Below are 7,500 nucleotides of genomic sequence, written 5' to 3'. Positions count from 1 at the left end.
GTCTGATCTCGGAAGCTAAGCAGGGTTGGGCCTGGTTAGTACTTGGATGGGAGACCGCCTGGGAATACCAGGTGCTGTATGCTCTTTTGCTCATTCACTTAGAAACTGAAATCTTGCAATATGCACAAGTAGTCCTTCATGAAAGGGGCTGGAAGCTGTTTTCATTTTGACACGAGAGAGAGAGAGAGAGACCACCTTGCATTGTCAATTGCTAAATCTGTATATGGATAAGTAGCCTATGGTTGTCAACTTATTTCGTACGGCCATACCAGCCTGGCAACGCCCGATCTCGTCTGATCTCGGAAGCTAAGCAGGGTCGGGCCTGGTTAGTACTTGGATGGGAGACCGCCTGGGAATACCAGGTGCTGTATGCTCTTTTGCTCATTCACTTAGAAACTGAAATCTTGCAATATGCACAAGTAGTCCTTCATGAAAGGGGCTGGAAGCTGTTTTCATTTTGACACGAGAGAGAGAGAGAGAGACCACCTTGCATTGTCAATTGCTAAATCTGTATATGGATAAGTAGCCTATGGTTGTCAACTTATTTCGTACGGCCATACCAGCCTGGCAACGCCCGATCTCGTCTGATCTCGGAAGCTAAGCAGGGTTGGGCCTGGTTAGTACTTGGATGGGAGACCGCCTGGGAATACCAGGTGCTGTATGCTCTTTTGCTCATTCACTTAGAAACTGAAATCTTGCAATATGCACAAGTAGTCCTTCATGAAAGGGGCTGGAAGCTGTTTTCATTTTGACACGAGAGAGAGAGAGAGAGACCACCTTGCATTGTCAATTGCTAAATCTGTATATGGATAAGTAGCCTATGGTTGTCAACTTATTTCGTACGGCCATACCAGCCTGGCAACGCCCGATCTCGTCTGATCTCGGAAGCTAAGCAGGGTCGGGCCTGGTTAGTACTTGGATGGGAGACCGCCTGGGAATACCAGGTGCTGTATGCTCTTTTGCTCATTCACTTAGAAACTGAAATCTTGCAATATGCACAAGTAGTCCTTCATGAAAGGGGCTGGAAGCTGTTTTCATTTTGACACGAGAGAGAGAGAGAGAGACCACCTTGCATTGTCAATTGCTAAATCTGTATATGGATAAGTAGCCTATGGTTGTCAACTTATTTCGTACGGCCATACCAGCCTGGCAACGCCCGATCTCGTCTGATCTCGGAAGCTAAGCAGGGTTGGGCCTGGTTAGTACTTGGATGGGAGACCGCCTGGGAATACCAGGTGCTGTATGCTCTTTTGCTCATTCACTTAGAAACTGAAATCTTGCAATATGCACAAGTAGTCCTTCATGAAAGGGGCTGGAAGCTGTTTTCATTTTGACACGAGAGAGAGAGAGAGAGAGAGAGAGAGAGAGAGAGAGAGAGAGAGAGAGAGAGAGAGACCACCTTGCATTGTCAATTGCCAAATCTGTATATGGATAAGTAGCCTATGGTTGTCAACTTATTTCGTACGGCCATACCAGCCTGGCAACGCCCGATCTCGTCTGATCTCGGAAGCTAAGCAGGGTCGGGCCTGGTTAGTACTTGGATGGGAGACCGCCTGGGAATACCAGGTGCTGTATGCTCTTTTGCTCATTCACTTAGAAACTGAAATCTTGCAATATGCACAAGTAGTCCTTCATGAAAGGGGCTGGAAGCTGTTTTCATTTTGACACGAGAGAGAGAGAGAGAGAGAGAGAGAGAGAGAGAGAGAGAGAGAGAGAGAGAGAGAGAGAGAGAGAGAGAGAGAGAGACCACCTTGCATTGTCAATTGCTAAATCTGTATATGGATAAGTAGCCTATGGTTGTCAACTTATTTTGTACGGCCATACCTGCCTGGCAACGCCCGATCTCGTCTGATCTCGGAAGCTAAGCAGGGTCGGGCCTGGTTAGTACTTGGATGGGAGACCGCCTGGGAACACCAGGTGCTGTATGCTCTTTTGCTCATTCACTTAGAAACTGAAATCTTGCAATATGCACAAGTAGTCCTTCATGAAAGGGGCTGGAAGCTGTTTTCATTTTGACACGAGAGAGAGAGAGAGAGAGAGAGAGAGAGAGAGACCACCTTGCATTGTCAATTGCTAAATCTGTATATGGATAAGTAGCCTATGGTTGTCAACTTATTTTGTACGGCCATACCAGCCTGGCAACGCCCGATCTCGTCTGATCTCGGAAGCTAAGCAGGGTCGGGCCTGGTTACTACTTGGATGGGAGACCGCCTGGGAATACCAGGTGCTGTATGCTCTTTTGCTCATGCACTTAGAAACTGAAATCTTGCAATATGCACAAGTAGTCCTTCATGAAAGGGGCTGGAAGCTGTTTTCATTTTGACACGAGAGAGAGAGAGAGAGACTACCTTGCATTGTCAATTGCTAAATCTGTATATGGATAAGTAGCCTATGGTTGTCAACTTATTTCGTACGGCCATACCAGCCTGGCAACGCCCGATCTCGTCTGATCTCGGAAGCTAAGCAGGGTTGGGCCTGGTTAGTACTTGGATGGGAGACCGCCTGGGAATACCAGGTGCTGTATGCTCTTTTGCTCATTCACTTAGAAACTGAAATCTTGCAATATGCACAAGTAGTCCTTCATGAAAGGGGCTGGAAGCTGTTTTCATTTTGACACGAGAGAGAGAGAGAGAGAGACAACCTTGCATTGTCAATTGCTAAATCTGTATATGGATAAGTAGCCTATGGTTGTCAACTTATTTCGTACGGCCATACCAGCCTGGCAACGCCTGATCTCGGAAGCTAAGCAGGGTCGGGCCTGGTTAGTACTTGGATGGGAGACCGCCTGGGAATACCAGGTGCTGTATGCTGTTTTGCTCATTCACTTAGAAACTGAAATCTTGCAATATGCACAAGTAGTCCTTCATGAAAGGGGCTGGAAGCTGTTTTCATTTTGACACGAGAGAGAGAGAGAGAGAGAGACCACCTTGCATTGTCAATTGCTAAATCTGTATATGGATAAGTAGCCTATGGTTGTCAACTTATTTCGTACGGCCATACCAGCCTGGCAACGCCCGATCTCGTCTGATCTCGGAAGCTAAGCAGGGTCGGGCCTGGTTAGTACTTGGATGGGAGACCGCCTGGGAATACCAGGTGCTGTATGCTCTTTTGCTCATTCACTTAGAAACTGAAATCTTGCAATATGCACAAGTAGTCCTTCATGAAAGCGGCTGGAAGCTGTTTTCATTTTGACACGAGAGAGAGAGAGAGAGACCACCTTGCATTGTCAATTGCTAAATCTGTATATGGATAAGTAGCCTATGGTTGTCAACTTATTTCGTACGGCCATACCAGCCTGGCAACGCCTGATCTCGTCTGATCTCGGAAGCTAAGCAGGGTCGGGCCTGGTTAGTACTTGGATGGGAGACCGCCTGGGAATACCAGGTGCTGTATGCTCTTTTGCTCATTCACTTAGAAACTGAAATCTTGCAATATGCACAAGTAGTCCTTCATGAAAGGGGCTGGAAGCTGTTTTCATTTTGACACGAGAGAGAGAGAGAGACCACCTTGCATTGTCAATTGCTAAATCTGTATATGGATAAGTAGCCTATGGTTGTCAACTTATTTCGTACGGCCATACCAGCCTGGCAACGCCCGATCTCGTCTGATCTCGGAAGCTAAGCAGGGTTGGGCCTGGTTAGTACTTGGATGGGAGACCGCCTGGGAATACCAGGTGCTGTATGCTCTTTTGCTCATTCACTTAGAAACTGAAATCTTGCAATATGCACAAGTAGTCCTTCATGAAAGGGGCTGGAAGCTGTTTTCATTTTGACACGAGAGAGAGAGAGAGAGACCACCTTGCATTGTCAATTGCTAAATCTGTATATGGATAAGTAGCCTATGGTTGTCAACTTATTTCGTACGGCCATACCAGCCTGGCAACGCCCGATCTCGTCTGATCTCGGAAGCTAAGCAGGGTCGGGCCTGGTTAGTACTTGGATGGGAGACCGCCTGGGAATACCAGGTGCTGTATGCTCTATTGCTCATTCACTTAGAAACTGAAATCTTGCAATATGCACAAGTAGTCCTTCATGAAAGGGGCTGGAAGCTGTTTTCATTTTGACACGAGAGAGAGAGAGAGAGACCACCTTGCATTGTCAATTGCTAAATCTGTATATGGATAAGTAGCCTATGGTTGTCAACTTATTTCGTACGGCCATACCAGCCTGGCAACGCCCGATCTCGTCTGATCTCGGAAGCTAAGCAGGGTTGGGCCTGGTTAGTACTTGGATGGGAGACCGCCTGGGAATACCAGGTGCTGTATGCTCTTTTGCTCATTCACTTAGAAACTGAAATCTTGCAATATGCACAAGTAGTCCTTCATGAAAGGGGCTGGAAGCTGTTTTCATTTTGACACGAGAGAGAGAGAGAGAGACCACCTTGCATTGTCAATTGCTAAATCTGTATATGGATAAGTAGCCTATGGTTGTCAACTTATTTCGTACGGCCATACCAGCCTGGCAACGCCCGATCTCGTCTGATCTCGGAAGCTAAGCAGGGTCGGGCCTGGTTAGTACTTGGATGGGAGACCGCCTGGGAATACCAGGTGCTGTATGCTCTTTTGCTCATTCACTTAGAAACTGAAATCTTGCAATATGCACAAGTAGTCCTTCATGAAAGGGGCTGGAAGCTGTTTTCATTTTGACACGAGAGAGAGAGAGAGAGACCACCTTGCATTGTCAATTGCTAAATCTGTATATGGATAAGTAGCCTATGGTTGTCAACTTATTTCGTACGGCCATACCAGCCTGGCAACGCCCGATCTCGTCTGATCTCGGAAGCTAAGCAGGGTCGGGCCTGGTTAGTACTTGGATGGGAGACCGCCTGGGAATACCAGGTGCTGTATGCTCTTTTGCTCATTCACTTAGAAACTGAAATCTTGCAATATGCACAAGTAGTCCTTCATGAAAGGGGCTGGAAGCTGTTTTCATTTTGACACGAGAGAGAGAGAGAGAGACCACCTTGCATTGTCAATTGCTAAATCTGTATATGGATAAGTAGCCTATGGTTGTCAACTTATTTCGTACGGCCATACCAGCCTGGCAACGCCCGATCTCGTCTGATCTCGGAAGCTAAGCAGGGTTGGGCCTGGTTAGTACTTGGATGGGAGACCGCCTGGGAATACCAGGTGCTGTATGCTCTTTTGCTCATTCACTTAGAAACTGAAATCTTGCAATATGCACAAGTAGTCCTTCATGAAAGGGGCTGGAAGCTGTTTTCATTTTGACACGAGAGAGAGAGAGAGAGAGAGAGAGAGAGAGAGAGAGAGAGAGAGAGACCACCTTGCATTGTCAATTGCCAAATCTGTATATGGATAAGTAGCCTATGGTTGTCAACTTATTTCGTACGGCCATACCAGCCTGGCAACGCCCGATCTCGTCTGATCTCGGAAGCTAAGCAGGGTCGGGCCTGGTTAGTACTTGGATGGGAGACCGCCTGGGAATACCAGGTGCTGTATGCTCTTTTGCTCATTCACTTAGAAACTGAAATCTTGCAATATGCACAAGTAGTCCTTCATGAAAGGGGCTGGAAGCTGTTTTCATTTTGACACGAGAGAGAGAGAGAGAGAGAGAGAGAGAGAGAGAGAGAGAGAGAGAGAGAGAGAGAGAGAGAGAGAGAGAGAGAGAGAGAGAGAGAGAGAGAGAGAGAGAGACCACCTTGCATTGTCAATTGCTAAATCTGTATATGGATAAGTAGCCTATGGTTGTCAACTTATTTTGTACGGCCATACCTGCCTGGCAACGCCCGATCTCGTCTGATCTCGGAAGCTAAGCAGGGTCGGGCCTGGTTAGTACTTGGATGGGAGACCGCCTGGGAATACCAGGTGCTGTATGCTCTTTTGCTCATTCACTTAGAAACTGAAATCTTGCAATATGCACAAGTAGTCCTTCATGAAAGGGGCTGGAAGCTGTTTTCATTTTGACACGAGAGAGAGAGAGAGAGAGACCACCTTGCATTGTCAATTGCTAAATCTGTATATGGATAAGTAGCCTATGGTTGTCAACTTATTTCGTACGGCCATACCAGCCTGGCAACGCCCGATCTCGTCTGATCTCGGAAGCTAAGCAGGGTCGGGCCTGGTTAGTACTTGGATGGGAGACCGCCTGGGAATACCAGGTGCTGTATGCTCTTTTGCTCATTCACTTAGAAACTGAAATCTTGCAATATGCACAAGTAGTCCTTCATCAAAGGGGCTGGAAGGTGTTTTCATTTTGACACGAGAGAGAGAGAGAGAGACCACCTTGCATTGTCAATTGCCAAATCTGTATATGGATAAGTAGCCTATGGTTGTCAACTTATTTCGTACGGCCATACCAGCCTGGCAACGCCCGATCTCGTCTGATCTCGGAAGCTAAGCAGGGTTGGGCCTGGTTAGTACTTGGATGGGAGACCGCCTGGGAATACCAGGTGCTGTATGCTCTTTTGCTCATTCACTTAGAAACTGAAATCTTGCAATATGCACAAGTAGTCCTTCATGAAAGGGGCTGGAAGCTGTTTTCATTTTGACACGAGAGAGAGAGAGAGAGAGAGAGAGAGAGAGAGAGAGAGAGAGAGAGAGAGAGAGAGAGAGACCACCTTGCATTGTCAATTGCCAAATCTGTATATGGATAAGTAGCCTATGGTTGTCAACTTATTTCGTACGGCCATACCAGCCTGGCAACGCCCGATCTCGTCTGATCTCGGAAGCTAAGCAGGGTCGGGCCTGGTTAGTACTTGGATGGGAGACCGCCTGGGAATACCAGGTGCTGTATGCTCTTTTGCTCATTCACTTAGAAACTGAAATCTTGCAATATGCACAAGTAGTCCTTCATGAAAGGGGCTGGAAGCTGTTTTCATTTTGACACGAGAGAGAGAGAGAGAGAGAGAGAGAGAGAGAGAGAGAGAGAGAGAGAGAGAGAGAGAGAGAGAGAGAGAGAGAGAGAGAGAGAGAGAGAGAGAGAGAGAGACCACCTTGCATTGTCAATTGCTAAATCTGTATATGGATAAGTAGCCTATGGTTGTCAACTTATTTTGTACGGCCATACCTGCCTGGCAACGCCCGATCTCGTCTGATCTCGGAAGCTAAGCAGGGTCGGGCCTGGTTAGTACTTGGATGGGAGACCGCCTGGGAATACCAGGTGCTGTATGCTCTTTTGCTCATTCACTTAGAAACTGAAATCTTGCAATATGCACAAGTAGTCCTTCATGAAAGGGGCTGGAAGCTGTTTTCATTTTGACACGAGAGAGAGAGAGAGAGAGACCACCTTGCATTGTCAATTGCTAAATCTGTATATGGATAAGTAGCCTATGGTTGTCAACTTATTTCGTACGGCCATACCAGCCTGGCAACGCCCGATCTCGTCTGATCTCGGAAGCTAAGCAGGGTCGGGCCTGGTTAGTACTTGGATGGGAGACCGCCTGGGAATACCAGGTGCTGTATGCTCTTTTGCTCATTCACTTAGAAACTGAAATCTTGCAATATGCACAAGTAGTCCTTCATCAAAGGGGCTGGAAGGTGTT

The 7,500-nt window shown here is 47.1% G+C and overlaps 23 non-coding genes and 2 pseudogenes across 23 annotated transcripts in view; all 25 read left to right on the top strand.

Moving 5' to 3' along the window:
- Nucleotides 1-83, top strand: part of LOC146226998 (5S ribosomal RNA) — a 119-nt gene extending 36 nt beyond the window's left edge. Inside the window, exon 1 of the ribosomal RNA XR_014749119.1 lies at nucleotides 1-83. This exon is cut by the window's left edge and continues 36 nt beyond it. This is a non-coding gene — a ribosomal RNA (5S ribosomal RNA).
- Nucleotides 84-255: 172 nt separating this feature from the next.
- Nucleotides 256-374, top strand: LOC146226997 (5S ribosomal RNA). The gene has a single exon (XR_014748678.1). It is a non-coding gene; the product is annotated as a 5S ribosomal RNA (ribosomal RNA).
- A 172-nt stretch (nucleotides 375-546) lies between these two features.
- On the top strand, nucleotides 547-665 carry LOC146226996 (5S ribosomal RNA). The gene has a single exon (XR_014749108.1). It is a non-coding gene; the product is annotated as a 5S ribosomal RNA (ribosomal RNA).
- Nucleotides 666-837: 172 nt separating this feature from the next.
- On the top strand, nucleotides 838-956 carry LOC146226995 (5S ribosomal RNA). Its single transcript, XR_014748677.1, has one exon. It is a non-coding gene; the product is annotated as a 5S ribosomal RNA (ribosomal RNA).
- Nucleotides 957-1,128: 172 nt separating this feature from the next.
- LOC146226994 (5S ribosomal RNA) lies at nucleotides 1,129-1,247 on the top strand. Its single transcript, XR_014749097.1, has one exon. It is a non-coding gene; the product is annotated as a 5S ribosomal RNA (ribosomal RNA).
- Nucleotides 1,248-1,459: 212 nt separating this feature from the next.
- On the top strand, nucleotides 1,460-1,578 carry LOC146226993 (5S ribosomal RNA). Its single transcript, XR_014748676.1, has one exon. It is a non-coding gene; the product is annotated as a 5S ribosomal RNA (ribosomal RNA).
- A 232-nt stretch (nucleotides 1,579-1,810) lies between these two features.
- Nucleotides 1,811-1,929, top strand: LOC146226992 (5S ribosomal RNA). The gene has a single exon (XR_014749500.1). It is a non-coding gene; the product is annotated as a 5S ribosomal RNA (ribosomal RNA).
- A 188-nt stretch (nucleotides 1,930-2,117) lies between these two features.
- On the top strand, nucleotides 2,118-2,236 carry LOC146226991 (5S ribosomal RNA; annotated as a pseudogene).
- Nucleotides 2,237-2,408: 172 nt separating this feature from the next.
- LOC146226990 (5S ribosomal RNA) lies at nucleotides 2,409-2,527 on the top strand. The gene has a single exon (XR_014749086.1). It is a non-coding gene; the product is annotated as a 5S ribosomal RNA (ribosomal RNA).
- Nucleotides 2,528-2,701: 174 nt separating this feature from the next.
- On the top strand, nucleotides 2,702-2,810 carry LOC146226989 (5S ribosomal RNA; annotated as a pseudogene).
- Nucleotides 2,811-2,986: 176 nt separating this feature from the next.
- On the top strand, nucleotides 2,987-3,105 carry LOC146226988 (5S ribosomal RNA). The gene has a single exon (XR_014748675.1). It is a non-coding gene; the product is annotated as a 5S ribosomal RNA (ribosomal RNA).
- A 172-nt stretch (nucleotides 3,106-3,277) lies between these two features.
- Nucleotides 3,278-3,396, top strand: LOC146226987 (5S ribosomal RNA). Its single transcript, XR_014749657.1, has one exon. It is a non-coding gene; the product is annotated as a 5S ribosomal RNA (ribosomal RNA).
- A 170-nt stretch (nucleotides 3,397-3,566) lies between these two features.
- On the top strand, nucleotides 3,567-3,685 carry LOC146226986 (5S ribosomal RNA). Its single transcript, XR_014749074.1, has one exon. It is a non-coding gene; the product is annotated as a 5S ribosomal RNA (ribosomal RNA).
- A 172-nt stretch (nucleotides 3,686-3,857) lies between these two features.
- On the top strand, nucleotides 3,858-3,976 carry LOC146226985 (5S ribosomal RNA). The gene has a single exon (XR_014748673.1). It is a non-coding gene; the product is annotated as a 5S ribosomal RNA (ribosomal RNA).
- Nucleotides 3,977-4,148: 172 nt separating this feature from the next.
- Nucleotides 4,149-4,267, top strand: LOC146226984 (5S ribosomal RNA). The gene has a single exon (XR_014749063.1). It is a non-coding gene; the product is annotated as a 5S ribosomal RNA (ribosomal RNA).
- Nucleotides 4,268-4,439: 172 nt separating this feature from the next.
- Nucleotides 4,440-4,558, top strand: LOC146226983 (5S ribosomal RNA). Its single transcript, XR_014748672.1, has one exon. It is a non-coding gene; the product is annotated as a 5S ribosomal RNA (ribosomal RNA).
- A 172-nt stretch (nucleotides 4,559-4,730) lies between these two features.
- LOC146226982 (5S ribosomal RNA) lies at nucleotides 4,731-4,849 on the top strand. The gene has a single exon (XR_014748671.1). It is a non-coding gene; the product is annotated as a 5S ribosomal RNA (ribosomal RNA).
- Nucleotides 4,850-5,021: 172 nt separating this feature from the next.
- Nucleotides 5,022-5,140, top strand: LOC146226981 (5S ribosomal RNA). The gene has a single exon (XR_014749052.1). It is a non-coding gene; the product is annotated as a 5S ribosomal RNA (ribosomal RNA).
- Nucleotides 5,141-5,342: 202 nt separating this feature from the next.
- On the top strand, nucleotides 5,343-5,461 carry LOC146226980 (5S ribosomal RNA). Its single transcript, XR_014748670.1, has one exon. It is a non-coding gene; the product is annotated as a 5S ribosomal RNA (ribosomal RNA).
- Nucleotides 5,462-5,717: 256 nt separating this feature from the next.
- Nucleotides 5,718-5,836, top strand: LOC146226979 (5S ribosomal RNA). Its single transcript, XR_014749499.1, has one exon. It is a non-coding gene; the product is annotated as a 5S ribosomal RNA (ribosomal RNA).
- A 174-nt stretch (nucleotides 5,837-6,010) lies between these two features.
- LOC146226978 (5S ribosomal RNA) lies at nucleotides 6,011-6,129 on the top strand. The gene has a single exon (XR_014748669.1). It is a non-coding gene; the product is annotated as a 5S ribosomal RNA (ribosomal RNA).
- Nucleotides 6,130-6,301: 172 nt separating this feature from the next.
- On the top strand, nucleotides 6,302-6,420 carry LOC146226977 (5S ribosomal RNA). Its single transcript, XR_014749041.1, has one exon. It is a non-coding gene; the product is annotated as a 5S ribosomal RNA (ribosomal RNA).
- A 216-nt stretch (nucleotides 6,421-6,636) lies between these two features.
- Nucleotides 6,637-6,755, top strand: LOC146226976 (5S ribosomal RNA). Its single transcript, XR_014748668.1, has one exon. It is a non-coding gene; the product is annotated as a 5S ribosomal RNA (ribosomal RNA).
- Nucleotides 6,756-7,011: 256 nt separating this feature from the next.
- On the top strand, nucleotides 7,012-7,130 carry LOC146226975 (5S ribosomal RNA). Its single transcript, XR_014749498.1, has one exon. It is a non-coding gene; the product is annotated as a 5S ribosomal RNA (ribosomal RNA).
- Nucleotides 7,131-7,304: 174 nt separating this feature from the next.
- LOC146226974 (5S ribosomal RNA) lies at nucleotides 7,305-7,423 on the top strand. Its single transcript, XR_014748667.1, has one exon. It is a non-coding gene; the product is annotated as a 5S ribosomal RNA (ribosomal RNA).
- The last annotated feature ends 77 nt before the right edge of the window (nucleotides 7,424-7,500 follow it).

Source organism: Hypomesus nipponensis, chromosome 25, assembly GCF_054491055.1.
Source record: "Hypomesus nipponensis isolate SF chromosome 25, ASM5449105v1, whole genome shotgun sequence".
NCBI classification, from domain to species: Eukaryota; Metazoa; Chordata; class Actinopteri; order Osmeriformes; family Osmeridae; genus Hypomesus; species Hypomesus nipponensis.
The sequence above is the reverse complement of the archived record's forward strand: the minus strand, read 5'-3'. Positions and strand labels throughout refer to the sequence as shown.